The sequence below is a fragment of the Vicugna pacos genome, chromosome X (genome assembly GCF_048564905.1).
Source record: "Vicugna pacos chromosome X, VicPac4, whole genome shotgun sequence".
In the NCBI taxonomy this organism is placed as follows: Eukaryota; Metazoa; Chordata; class Mammalia; order Artiodactyla; family Camelidae; genus Vicugna; species Vicugna pacos.
The window spans coordinates 43,669,860-43,682,191 of record NC_133023.1 but is presented as its reverse complement, the minus strand read 5'-3'; positions in this window follow the sequence as shown (position 1 = coordinate 43,682,191).

Here is a 12,332-nt window from a genome sequence, read left to right as displayed (position 1 = left end):
AGGGGGGAATTTGCATTTCTCTCTGTGTGTCTTTGAGATGTAAATATACTACCTGCTCTTCTTAGGCATGTGTGTGTGTGCACGTGTGTGTGTTGAGAACTTAGTCCATACCATCCAGAAGGTACACATATGGTGTATATTTGATGGCCAGTTGAATAAACTGCGATTCTAAGCAGTCCTTGTGCCAACTCTTAGGAGCTTTTGCTATCTTAACCTTTGTTGTGTCTTCCTGTACAACAAAGGCCTTTACTTTCTTATACTGTTTTTGGGAGTTTAGTTTTCTAGATCTTGTTAAGTATACATCCTTTGCATTCTCTTATAGGGATGCCTCTTATTAAGGTGTATCTTGTTAATGGCCAGCTAATGGCTTCTTTAAATTGGGGAAACTTCTAAATTGGTAAATTTTTAGAGAGCTGTCATTCTAAACAGCTGTTTTGTTGGAACCTATAAAAAACAAATTAAAAGGTGGAAAACATATATATATATATATAAAATATATATAAATATGTATATAAAACATTTTATATATATATATATATATATATATATATATATATATATATATATATATAAACCAATATATAAAACAATTAACCTAAAAAGTCCCTTAATTTAAAACAAGCAAAAGTGGCATGGGAAGCCTTATTTGTGGTCTCTGCTTCCCCTCAATGGGCCTTACAGATGCTAATAAAAACATTAGGACAATTAATGTTAATTAGGTTGATTGACAGGGAAGAAAAAAAAACAAAAACACTGAAGAGAAAGTCTAGAGACTTCTTTCCAAAAAGATGGAAATTTTAAAGGGACTCAACCCAAAGAGATAAAGAAATCTATAGACAGTTATTAAGAAATGGGATAAGTAAAATGGATGCTAATGGGATTAAAACAAAAGGTTCTGATACAACAATACCTAAGATTGGATGGACCCAAGGGGTACCCTACTGGTCCCTAACATTTAAGGGCCTCAACAAGTCTGCTTTGTTTTACCCTAGTTAAAATATATATATTTATTTATATTTAAAAGTCTGAAAGAAAATTATGCTGAGATACCTCACCAATAATTACTTGCGGCAATTAGTCAAGTTAAAAGATTGACAAAAGGGTCTGAGTCACTTGGCTCAATCCCTCACTGGGGACTCCAGAACCTTTTATACAAAACAGGTAAAATAGTTGAGGGATAAAAAGTTAGGAAAGTTTGTAGAACTCTTTATAAGACCAAGACTTTTTGATTGGGTCCTAATGTAAACTAAATTTAAAGGTATAAAGGTTGATAGAATTGAGATAAAATTTTATTAAAAAATTGGTATATTTAAATAGGCTTTATATAAGGTGGTTACAACTCTTTTGCCTAAGTATATTGTGGGATAGACATGTTTCACTGATGAATGCTTCCCCTGCTTGATACTGTAAGATAGAGCACATGAATTTGCCCCTCAAGAAATATTAATTAAACATACTAAGGGAAACAAATAGGGTTACCTGAGCCCATACAATATAAAGTAAAAAGGAGAGCTAATATTTGGGGGCTAATAAAAATAATAATAGAGAATTTGCTCTGGGTCTAACCTGTGCACTCAGAAAGAGAGTCTTTGTTGAATGTTTTATGCAACACTTTGAAGGTATGAAAAATTAAATCTAGAACATAGAACTCTTAATTTTCAGTTTAGTTGGAAATCTTCTCACCAATATAAAAAGCAAATTAAAGAAAGTGTAGATGGGCAAAATGATCTTTTAATATCATTTAGATAGCAGAACAGTCTTTGGAGAATTAAAAACAACTGTTTTGTCTTGCAATCTCCACAAATCAGAAGTGTAAATACAGCCCACAGTGACCTGAGACTGAGCTTAATTAGCTCAATCAGGTAAAACCTAAAACCAATGGAAAAAGTTGGGGGTGGGGGGAGGCCTTTTTAAACTCAAACCGCTGGAAAGGCTCCCTCACCCAAAATCTAATTCATAGTCACCTTAAGGGTTTATCAGAGACAAATACAAATCTTAAAAGTCTTTTCCACCAATAGAAAAGCCTTAGTTATCTGAGCACATAAATTTAACTTATTCCAACTGTTATTTATAAACTAGTAAGTTTATAGTGTAATACTTGATTCATAACTAGGTTTTTGATTCATAACTAGGTAGAATTAAGATATCTAGTTTCATCTAGAGTTTTATATGTCTGTGCACAAATTATACATATGAGATGTCTCTACCACTGGGGAATATTATCAAAATTAACATAAAAAAACTCTAATTGATTTAAAAGTAGGTGCTTACAAATCAAATCCATCTAAATATAAAAGACACTTGACAGAATAAATTTCGTGCTCACATGACCAAGGAAATATTCAATATTAAATTCATATCTGATATTAAAGCTAGCTTAAAAGATTGTTGATTACATCAAATAGACATGTCTTGCTTCTATTATACCCAGGTTTACTGAAGGTCAATAAGTTTATGTTATTTCTGTTGCAGAGATGGTCAACAAGAAAACAAATTAACTTGGTATAATTTTCATAAGTTATAAAATAAAAATAAATGAAAGACTTTTCAGGTGAACTCTCCTAGGAATAACTATGTTTTGGCGTATGTCTATCTAAAATGGTTTCTTGAGATTTTTGGTACCTTGAAGCTTTAAATTTTGCTAAGTTAAATGATAAGAATTCATTAAACATCCAGGTCATTTCAAAAAAGATAAAATACTAGAACATTAGTTGCTAAACATGTCTAAATTCACCTACCTTTGTCTCCTTATAAAAGGGAAACTAAAAATGTTTAGGTTTATTAGACACACGACTTGTACAACATTGAGGAAAGAAATTATGCTACGAGAAAATGTAGGTCTCCAGAGGTTATGGAATATTCTAATCAGAAAATGCTGGTATGGGATGGACCTAGAGATTACATACCAAGTGATGTAAATCAGAAAGAAAAAGACAAATATCATAAGATGTCACTTATATGTGGAATCTTAAAACATGATACAAAAGAAATTATTTACAAAACAGAAAGAAATTCACAAACATAGAAAACAAACTTATAGTAACCAAAGGGGAAAGGGGGGGGGATAAATTAGAAGTTTGGGATTAGAGATACAAACTACTATATATAAAATAGATAAATAGCAAGGTCCTACTGTATAGCACAGGGAACTATATTCAATATCTTGAAAAAACTTATAATGAAAAACAATATGAAAGTGAATATAAACATATATAACTGAATTGCTAGGCTGTACACCAGAAACTAACACAACATTGTAAATCACATATACTGTAATTAAAAAAAAAAAGAAATTACTGGGATGACAAGCAGTTCATGATTATTTTCTAGTCAGTTCACTAGAGGTTAAGATTTTTAAGGATTAAAATTGTAATGTGTAATTAAAGCTACCAAAAATATTAAGGGAAGCATTTCCAAATGCAAGGAAAGTAAGATGTGTATTTTCAGCAAAAGAAAATGTGAGGAATGGAAATACATTGTGTTAAGGGGAAAGAATTATTTTGTCCTACAGCTTGTTGTTTCTGGATAGAAAAATAAGGGGAAAACTCATGAATACAGAAAGTTATGGAACTTTTAAAAAGGGAGCTCAGAAAAGGGGTTTTATACATGGTCAGGCTAGGATTAAATTTAATTAGATAAACGGATTTTATTATTTTTTTTAACATTTTTTATTGATTCAGAATCATTTTACAGTGTTGTGTCAAATTCCAGTGTTCAGCACAATTTTTCAGTCATTCATGGACATATACACACTCATTGTCACATTTTTTCCTCTGTGATTTATCATAACATTTTGTGTATATTTCCCTGTGCTATACAGTGTAATCTTGTTTATCTATTAAAAGTAGGCAGGTGCAGGGTTGTATTTGTTTCCTCTTTTTGCTAAGAGAACAAAGTTTTCTTGAAATACTGCTTTTGATAATGGATTATGTGGGTTTCTTTGCCTTTAAGTGATCTGTATTGGGTTTTTTTTTAAATCTTTTGTCACTTTGGCTAAGTGAATAAGTATTGCTTCACAGTAACCTTTGGTCTTATTTTGACAAGTGTTTTGAAACCTTTTTGATATTTTTGACAAATTTCTCAAACATCAAATTCCACCTTGATTTCTTTTGACCTCCAGCTAGCTCTGGGATGCTTCAAAGAAATCCTGAGGCATTTTAGAGAGAAATATTAAACTAATTAAGTGTATTTGGTATGTTAAATTATTCATGAAGCATTGTCAAGTGATTGAAGATAAAACTTAGGTTAGGTTATATTGCATGGGTAAATGTCTCTAATACAGATATTCCAAATTTTATATGGAATTTTTAAAAATCTGATATGCTCTGGTATATAATGTTATCAGTTATACTTCTAGCTATTATCTTAAAATGTTGTATGTCACAGAAAAATCCAAGTTTCTTGTCAATTGCATTATAATCAAATCTTTACACCATTTAAAGTCTTGTCACTTAAAGTCAAATCTTTGTCTTACTCTGGTGCTTTCACAAATTGAAGATCTTCAAGAAGATTCACAGAAAGTACTTTTTGATAAATATATTTCTGATAAATTTTAGATCATATTCTTGAACTGGGTAAGAAATTCAAAATTCTAATGGAAAGCCTGATAACTTCATCCAGATCTACAGAAATTAAATTACATGGGACTGAATAAACAATAAGTATGATTTATAATTTTGTGAATTTTTTCCTGAAATATGCTGGCTTTTAATCTTTGTTTTCCAGAAAAGCTTTCTTCTTATGCTATAACTACAACAAGCTGAGATAGTATACATTTGTAAATGAAAATGAAACATTGATCTTTTTCTCTCTACCTGATCCTTCCAGAATTTGGCTTCTCCAGCTGGCTCCCCAGTGGACTTGATGGCTTATTATGATCAGACTACAACCTGCTATACTAATTATTGTTTTAATTTGCTCTCTCATTGTTTTAAAATTATGTATGCCTTGAGCCTCACTCTGCTGCACTATGACTTCATAAACATTACTAGCTGTATTACTTGTATCCTGTATGTTTTATAAGATTGTCATCTCTTGCATTACCCAAAGGATAACCAGGCCTTTGACAAAATTAATGATGGCTAAATGTCTTGAGGTAATTGATCATATATATAAATATACATAGAATAATTGTAACACTGCAATTTTAGATATGGGAAGAAGCAACAAGGGAAAACATTTCCTGGATCATAATAGACTAGTAAAACAAGCAATCCAGAGAATTTCAGATTATCAACAAGGCCTAATACAATGAAAAAAAATTAGCACATTGAGTGGCCTATCAATGGAATCTTTGCCTGATCTAGGAATGAGCCTTCCTAGCCTCCTGGGACAAAACTGGCCATGAAATGCCTCCCAAACATTAGTCAAATAAATAACAGAGGAGACACTGTGGATGAACAATGTTGACTGCCATATCAGTAAACAAAGGATTTTGCAGCCATCAAGCAATCAGCCACTGCAGCCACCCCCAACTCTGTACCCTGAGGGGTTTCAGGATGGAGGAAAACAGGATACTGGCCCTAGATAGTTAAGGTACATATCAAAAGAATGATTTCAATTAGCCCAGACTTTTGCATCGTCCTACAGATATAAAAGTTCTTAATTCATTAACGTGAGATGTCTGGTTTTTGTTAATTAACAGTAATCTTTTGACATTTTGACTGTTTTTTGGTGGGTTTTTTTTTATAAAAACTCCTAGATATCCTGGCCCCTCCCTTACTTCTTCGGAACAGTCCTTCAGAGCTATCTGAGAGGCTGTCTCGCAGGCTTAATTTCTCAAAATGCCCATTAAAAAAACATAATTCTCAACTTTTATGTCGTGCATTATTTTTTAGTCAACAGCAGCAAGGCAAAAGCAGCAAGTAACAAGCGAGGGAACTCCCATAAGTCCATCTGCTGACTTTATACCAGAAACTCTGCAGGACAGAATGGAGTGGAATGATATATTTAAAATAATGAAAGGGCAGTACCTACAATCAAAATATTCTGCCCAGCAAGGCTCTTGTTCAGAATTGATGGAGATATTAAAAGCTTTACAGACAAGCAAAAGCTAAAAAGGATCCAGCACCACCAAACCAGCTATAGAAGAAATGTTAAAGGACCTTCTTTCTGTAAGCAAAAAAGAAAAGGTCGCAAAAAGAAACATGAAAATTATGAAAGTGAAAAGCTCATTGGTAAAGGCAAACATACAGCAGAGGTAGGAAATCATCCATGCACAAAGCTAGTAGGAAAGTTACAAGACAAAAGTAGTAAAATTTTCTGAATCCACAATAAGCAGTTAAGGGATATACAAAGCAATTAGATGTAAAATATGATATCAAAAGCAGTAATTGTGAGAAGAAAGTACAAACACACGGTTTTTATTCATATTTAAAATTAAGAAGTAAAAAATTTGAAACAATCATGTGTATATATAGGTTGCTATACATAAATCTCTTGGTAACCACAAACCAAAAATTGATAATAGATTTGCATACACATAAAAAAAGAAATCTAAAGATAACAATAAAGACAGTCATCAACTCACAAAAAAAGAGAACAAAGAAGAAAGAAGAAAAAGATTGTCAAAAACAACACAAAAATAATGAACAAAGTGGCAATAAGAACATACATATCAATAATTACTTTCAATGAAAATAGACCTAATTCTCCAACAAAAAGAATGGATAGAAAAACAAGACCTGTATATATGCTGCCTATAAGTGACTCACTTCAACACTAAACACACACATAGACTGAAAGTGAAGAAATGGAAAAAGGTATTACATGCAAATGAAAATCAAAAGAAAGCTGGGGTTGCAATACTTATATCAGATGAAATATACTTTAAAATAAAGGCTGTTCTAAGAGACAAAGAAGGACATTATATAATGAGCAAGGGATCAATTCAACAAGAATATAAAACAATTGTAAATATATATTCACCCAACATAGGATCACTTATATAGAGAGAGCAAATATTAACAGACATAAAGAGAGAAATTCACAATAATACAATTATAGTAGGGATCTTTAACACCACACTTACATCAGGGATAGAGCACCCAGACAGAAAATCAATAAGGGAACACTGGTCTTAAATGATACATTAGATGAGACTGATTTAGATGAGATTGATTTAGTAGATACATAAAGAATATTTCATCTAAAAGTATCATAATATACATTCTTTTCAAGTGCACATGGAACATTGTCTAGGACAGATCACATGCTGGACCAGAAAGAAAGCCTCAGTAAATTCAAGAAAATTGAAACCATATCAAGCATATTCTCCAACCACAATGCTGTGAGACTAGAAATCAACTATAAGAAAAGAACTTCAAAAAATGTAAACATGTGGAGGTTAAACAATATAATACTGAAGAAATTAAGGCAGAAAATACCTGAAGACAAGTGAAAACAAAATCACAATAATCCAAAATCTATGGAATGCAGCAACAGTAGTTCTAAGAGGGAGGTTTATAGTTGTACAAGCTATACAAGCCTACTCTAGGACTCAAGAATAATCACAGAAACCTAAGCATATACCTAAAGGAACTAGAAAAAGAAGAACAAACAAAACCCAAAGTTAGTAAAAGTAAAGAAACCATAAAGATCAGAGCAGAAAGAAAGAAAAGAGAGAGTAAAAAAAAATAGAAAAGATCAATGAAACTAGGAGTTGATTTCTTGAAAATAAGAACAAAATTGATAAACCTTTAGCCAGACACATCAAGAAAGGAAAAGAGGGTCCAAATCAATAAAATCAGAAATGAAAAAGAAGTTACAACCTACACTACAGAAACACAAAAAACCATAGGAGACTACTATGAACAACTAAATATCAATAAAATGGACAATTTAGAAGAATTGGACAAATTCTAAGAAAGGCACAATCTCCCAAGACTGAATCAGGAAGAAATAGAAAATATGAGCAGACAAATCACGGGTAATGAAACTAAATCAGTAATTTTAAAACTCCCAACAAAAACCCAGGGTCAGATGGCTTCACAAGTGAGTTCTAACAAACATTAAAAGAAGAGTTAACACTTATTTTTCTCAAATTATTCAAAACATTTCAGAGGAAAGAATACTTCCAAATTCATTGTATGAGGCCAGCATCATCCTGATACCAAAACCAAAGATATCACAAAAAAAGAAAATGACAGGCCCATATCACTGATGAACATACATGCAAAAATCCTCAACAATATACTACCAAACCGAATTCAACAAGATATTAAAAAGGTCATACACCATGATCAAGTAGGTTTTATCCCAGAGATGCAAGGATTTTTTAATATTTACAGATCAATCAATGTGATATACCACATTAACAAATTGAAGAATAAAAACCAGATGATCATCTTAATAGTTACAGAAAAACCTTTTAATAAAATTCAACATCCATTTATGATAAAAACTTTCCAGAAAGTGAGCATAAGGGGAGCATACCTCAATCTAATAAACCATATATGACAAACCCATAGCTAACATCATACTCAACAGTGAAAATGTATATCAGAAATTGACACATTGTAACTGTACTTCAATAAAAAAAATTTTTTTGGACAGTGAAAAGCTGAAAGCATTTTGTCTGAGATCAGGACCAAGACAATTACACCCAACTTCACCACTTCTATTCAACATGGTTTTAAAAGTCCTTGCCACAGCAATTAGAGAATACAAATAAATAAGAAGAATCCAAATTGGAAAGGAATAAGTAAAACTGTCAGTGTTTGCAAATGACATGATACTATACATAGAAAATCCTAAGACACCACCAGAAAACTACCACAGCTCATCAATCAATTTGGTAAAGTTTCAGGATACAAAATTAATATACAGAAATCTGTTGCATTTCTATGCACGAAGAGCAAAGTATCAGAAAGAGAAATTAAGGAAACAATCCCATTTACCATCACATCAAACAGAGTAAAATACCTAGGAATAAACTTATCTAATGAGGAAAAAGACCTTTACTTCAAAAACTATAAGACACTGATGAAAGAAATTGAAGATGACAGAAACAGATGGAAAGATATACCATGTTCTTGGATTGGAAGAATCAATACTGTTACAATGACCATACTACACAAGACAATCTACAGATTCAATGCAATCCCTATCAAATTGTCAATGAAATTTTTCATAGAACTAGAACAAATAATCTCAAACTTTGCATGAAAACACATAAAACCCTAAATAACCAAAACAATCTTGAGAAAGAAGAACGGAGCTGGAGGAATCATACTTCCTAACTTCAGAATATACTTCAAAGCTACAGTAATCAAAACAGTATGGTCCTGGCACAAAAACAGACACAGGTCAATGGAATGGGATAGAGAGCTTATGGTCAATTAATCTATGACAAAGGAGGCAAGAATATGCAATGGAGGAAAGACAGTCTCTTCAATAAGTGGTGCTTGGGAAACTGGACAGTTACATGTAAAAGAATGAAATTAGAACATTCTCTGACACCACATACAAAAATAAACTCAAAATGGGTTAAAGACCTAAATGTAAGATCAGATACTATAAAAGTCCCAGAGGAACACATAGGCAGAACACTCTGACATAAATCACAGCAATGATTTTTTGGATATGTCTCCTAAAGGAAATAAAAGCAAAAATAACAAATGAGACTTAATTAAACTTTAAAACTTTTGCACAGGGAAAGAAACCATCGACAAAATGAAGACAATCTACTGAATGGTAGAAAATACTTGCAAATGATATGACTGATTAGAGGTTAATATGCCAACATATATAAATAGCTTATGTAGCTCAACAACAAAAAAGCAAACAACCCAAATGAAAAATGGACAGAAAAACTGAATAAACATTTTCCAGAGAAGAAATGCATATGGCCAACAGGCACATGAGAAGATGATCAACATCACTAATTATCAGGGAAATGCAAATCAAAACTACAATAAGACATCACCTCACATCTGTCAGAATGGTTCTCATTAAAAAGAACACAAATAACAAACGTTGGCCATGATGAGAAGAATCGGGAACCCTTGTACACTGATGGTGGGAATGTAAATTGGTGTAGCCACTATGGAAAACAGTACGGAAGTTTCTCAAAATACTAAAAACAGAAGATCATGTGACCCAGCAATTCCACTCCTGGGTATATATCCCTGAAAAAAATCCCAAAAACTCTAATTCAAAAAGATACATGCACCCTATTGTTCATAGCAGCATTATTTACAATTGCGAAGTTATTAAAGCAATCTAAATGTCCATCAATAGAAGAATAGATAAAGAAGATATTATATATATATAATATTATATATAATTATATATATAATGGAATACTACTCAGTCATAAAAAAGAATGAAATTTTCCCATTGGCAACAACACGGATGGACTTGGAGGTCATTATGCTAAATTAAATAAGTCAACAGAGAAAGACAAATATTGCATGATATCACTTATATGTGGAATCTAAAAAGTAAAACAAACTAGTGAATATAACAACAAAGAAACAAACTCACAGGTATAGAGAAGAAAATAGCAGTTACCAGTGGGGAAAAGGAAGGGAGAGGGGTAAGATAGGGGTAAGGAATTAAGAGGTATATGCTACTATACATAAAACAAATTAGCTACAAAGATATATTACATAACAGGGAATATAGTCAATATTTTATAACTGTAAATGGAACATAATCTTTAAATTTGTGAATCAGTATGTTGCAAACCTGAAACTTATATAATGTTGTACACCAACTATACCTCAATAGGAAAACAAAAGACATACAGATGGTCAACAATTATATTAAAAGGTGCTTAACATCACCAGGGAAATTTCAAATCAAAATCTCAAGGAGGTGTTACTTCACATCTGTTAGGATGTCTTTTTAAAAAAAAAAGATAACAAATGTTGGCAAGAATGTGGAGAAAAGGGAGCCCCTGTCCACTGTTGGTGGGAATGTAAATTTGTACAGCAATTATGGAAAATAGTATGGAGGTTTCTCAAAAAGTTAAAAATAGAACTACCATACGACCAGCAATCCTACTCTTAAGTATATATTCAAAGGAGACAAAATCATCTCAAAGAGGTATCAACACTCTCATGTTCATTGCTGCATTATTCATGAAGGCCAAGATATGGAAAAACCCAAGTGCTCATGATGAATGGATGGATAAATAAGATGTGATAAATATATATGTATATTATTCAATGATGCAAAATAAAGAAATTCTGCCTTTTGTGACAACATGGGTGAAACTGGAGCACATTACACTAAGTGAAAGAAGCTAGACAGAGAAAGACAAATACTGTATATCCTCACTTATAGTTGAAATCTAAAAAAAAAAAAAAGAAAGAAAGAAACTCACAGAAACAGGGAGTAAACCAGTGACTAATGGGGTTGGGAGGCTGGGAAAATGGGGATATGCTGGTCAATGGCTACAAGCTTTCAGTTATAAGATTAATAAATTCTGAGTATCTAATGTACAACATGGTGATTCTAGTTAATAACATTATAATGTATATTTTAGGTTTCTAAGAGAATAGATCTTAAACGTTCTCACCTCCCCTACAAAAAAACCAATGTTAACTGATGGATGTGTTAATTAATGTGACTGTGTTAATCATTTCACAACATTTATGTTTAGCAAATCATCATGTTGTTCACTTTAAATACATATGATTTTATTTGTTGATTATACCTCAATAAAGCTGAGGGGGAATAAAGTCCATTTTAACACAAAAAAGAAAAGATTCTCAGTTGATATTTGTTTTTCTTTCAGCCCCATAAGTATGTCATTTCACTGTCTTCTGGCCTCCAAAATTTCTGCTGAGAAACTGGGTAATGATCTTATTGAAGATTCCTTGTATGTGATGAGTTGCTTTTTACTTTCTACTTTCAAAATTCTGTCTTTAGCTTTCCACAATTGAATTATATTTCTTGGTACGAATTTCTTTGTGTTTATCTTAATGAACATTTGTTGACCTTCTTGAATTTGTAGTCATGTCTTTAAATTTGACAAATTTTTATCCATTATTTCTTCAAATAATCTCTATGTCCCCTTCTCTTGTCTCCTTCTGGGACTCCCATAAATTGTATATTGGCCTATTTTATTATGCCTCGTAAGTCCCTTAGAATCTCATTATTGTTTTCATTCATTTTTTATTTCTGCTCCTCAGGCTCACTAATTACAAAAGTCCTATTTTTAAGCTCACTGATTTTTCCTTTTACCTGCTCAAGTCTGCTGTTGAACTTCTCTAGTTAATTATTTTATTCAGTTATTAATTTTCAGCTCCAGAATTTTTATTTTCTTCTTATGGTTTCTCTTTGTTGATATTCTTATTTCAATCATACATCATTGTCCTGATTTC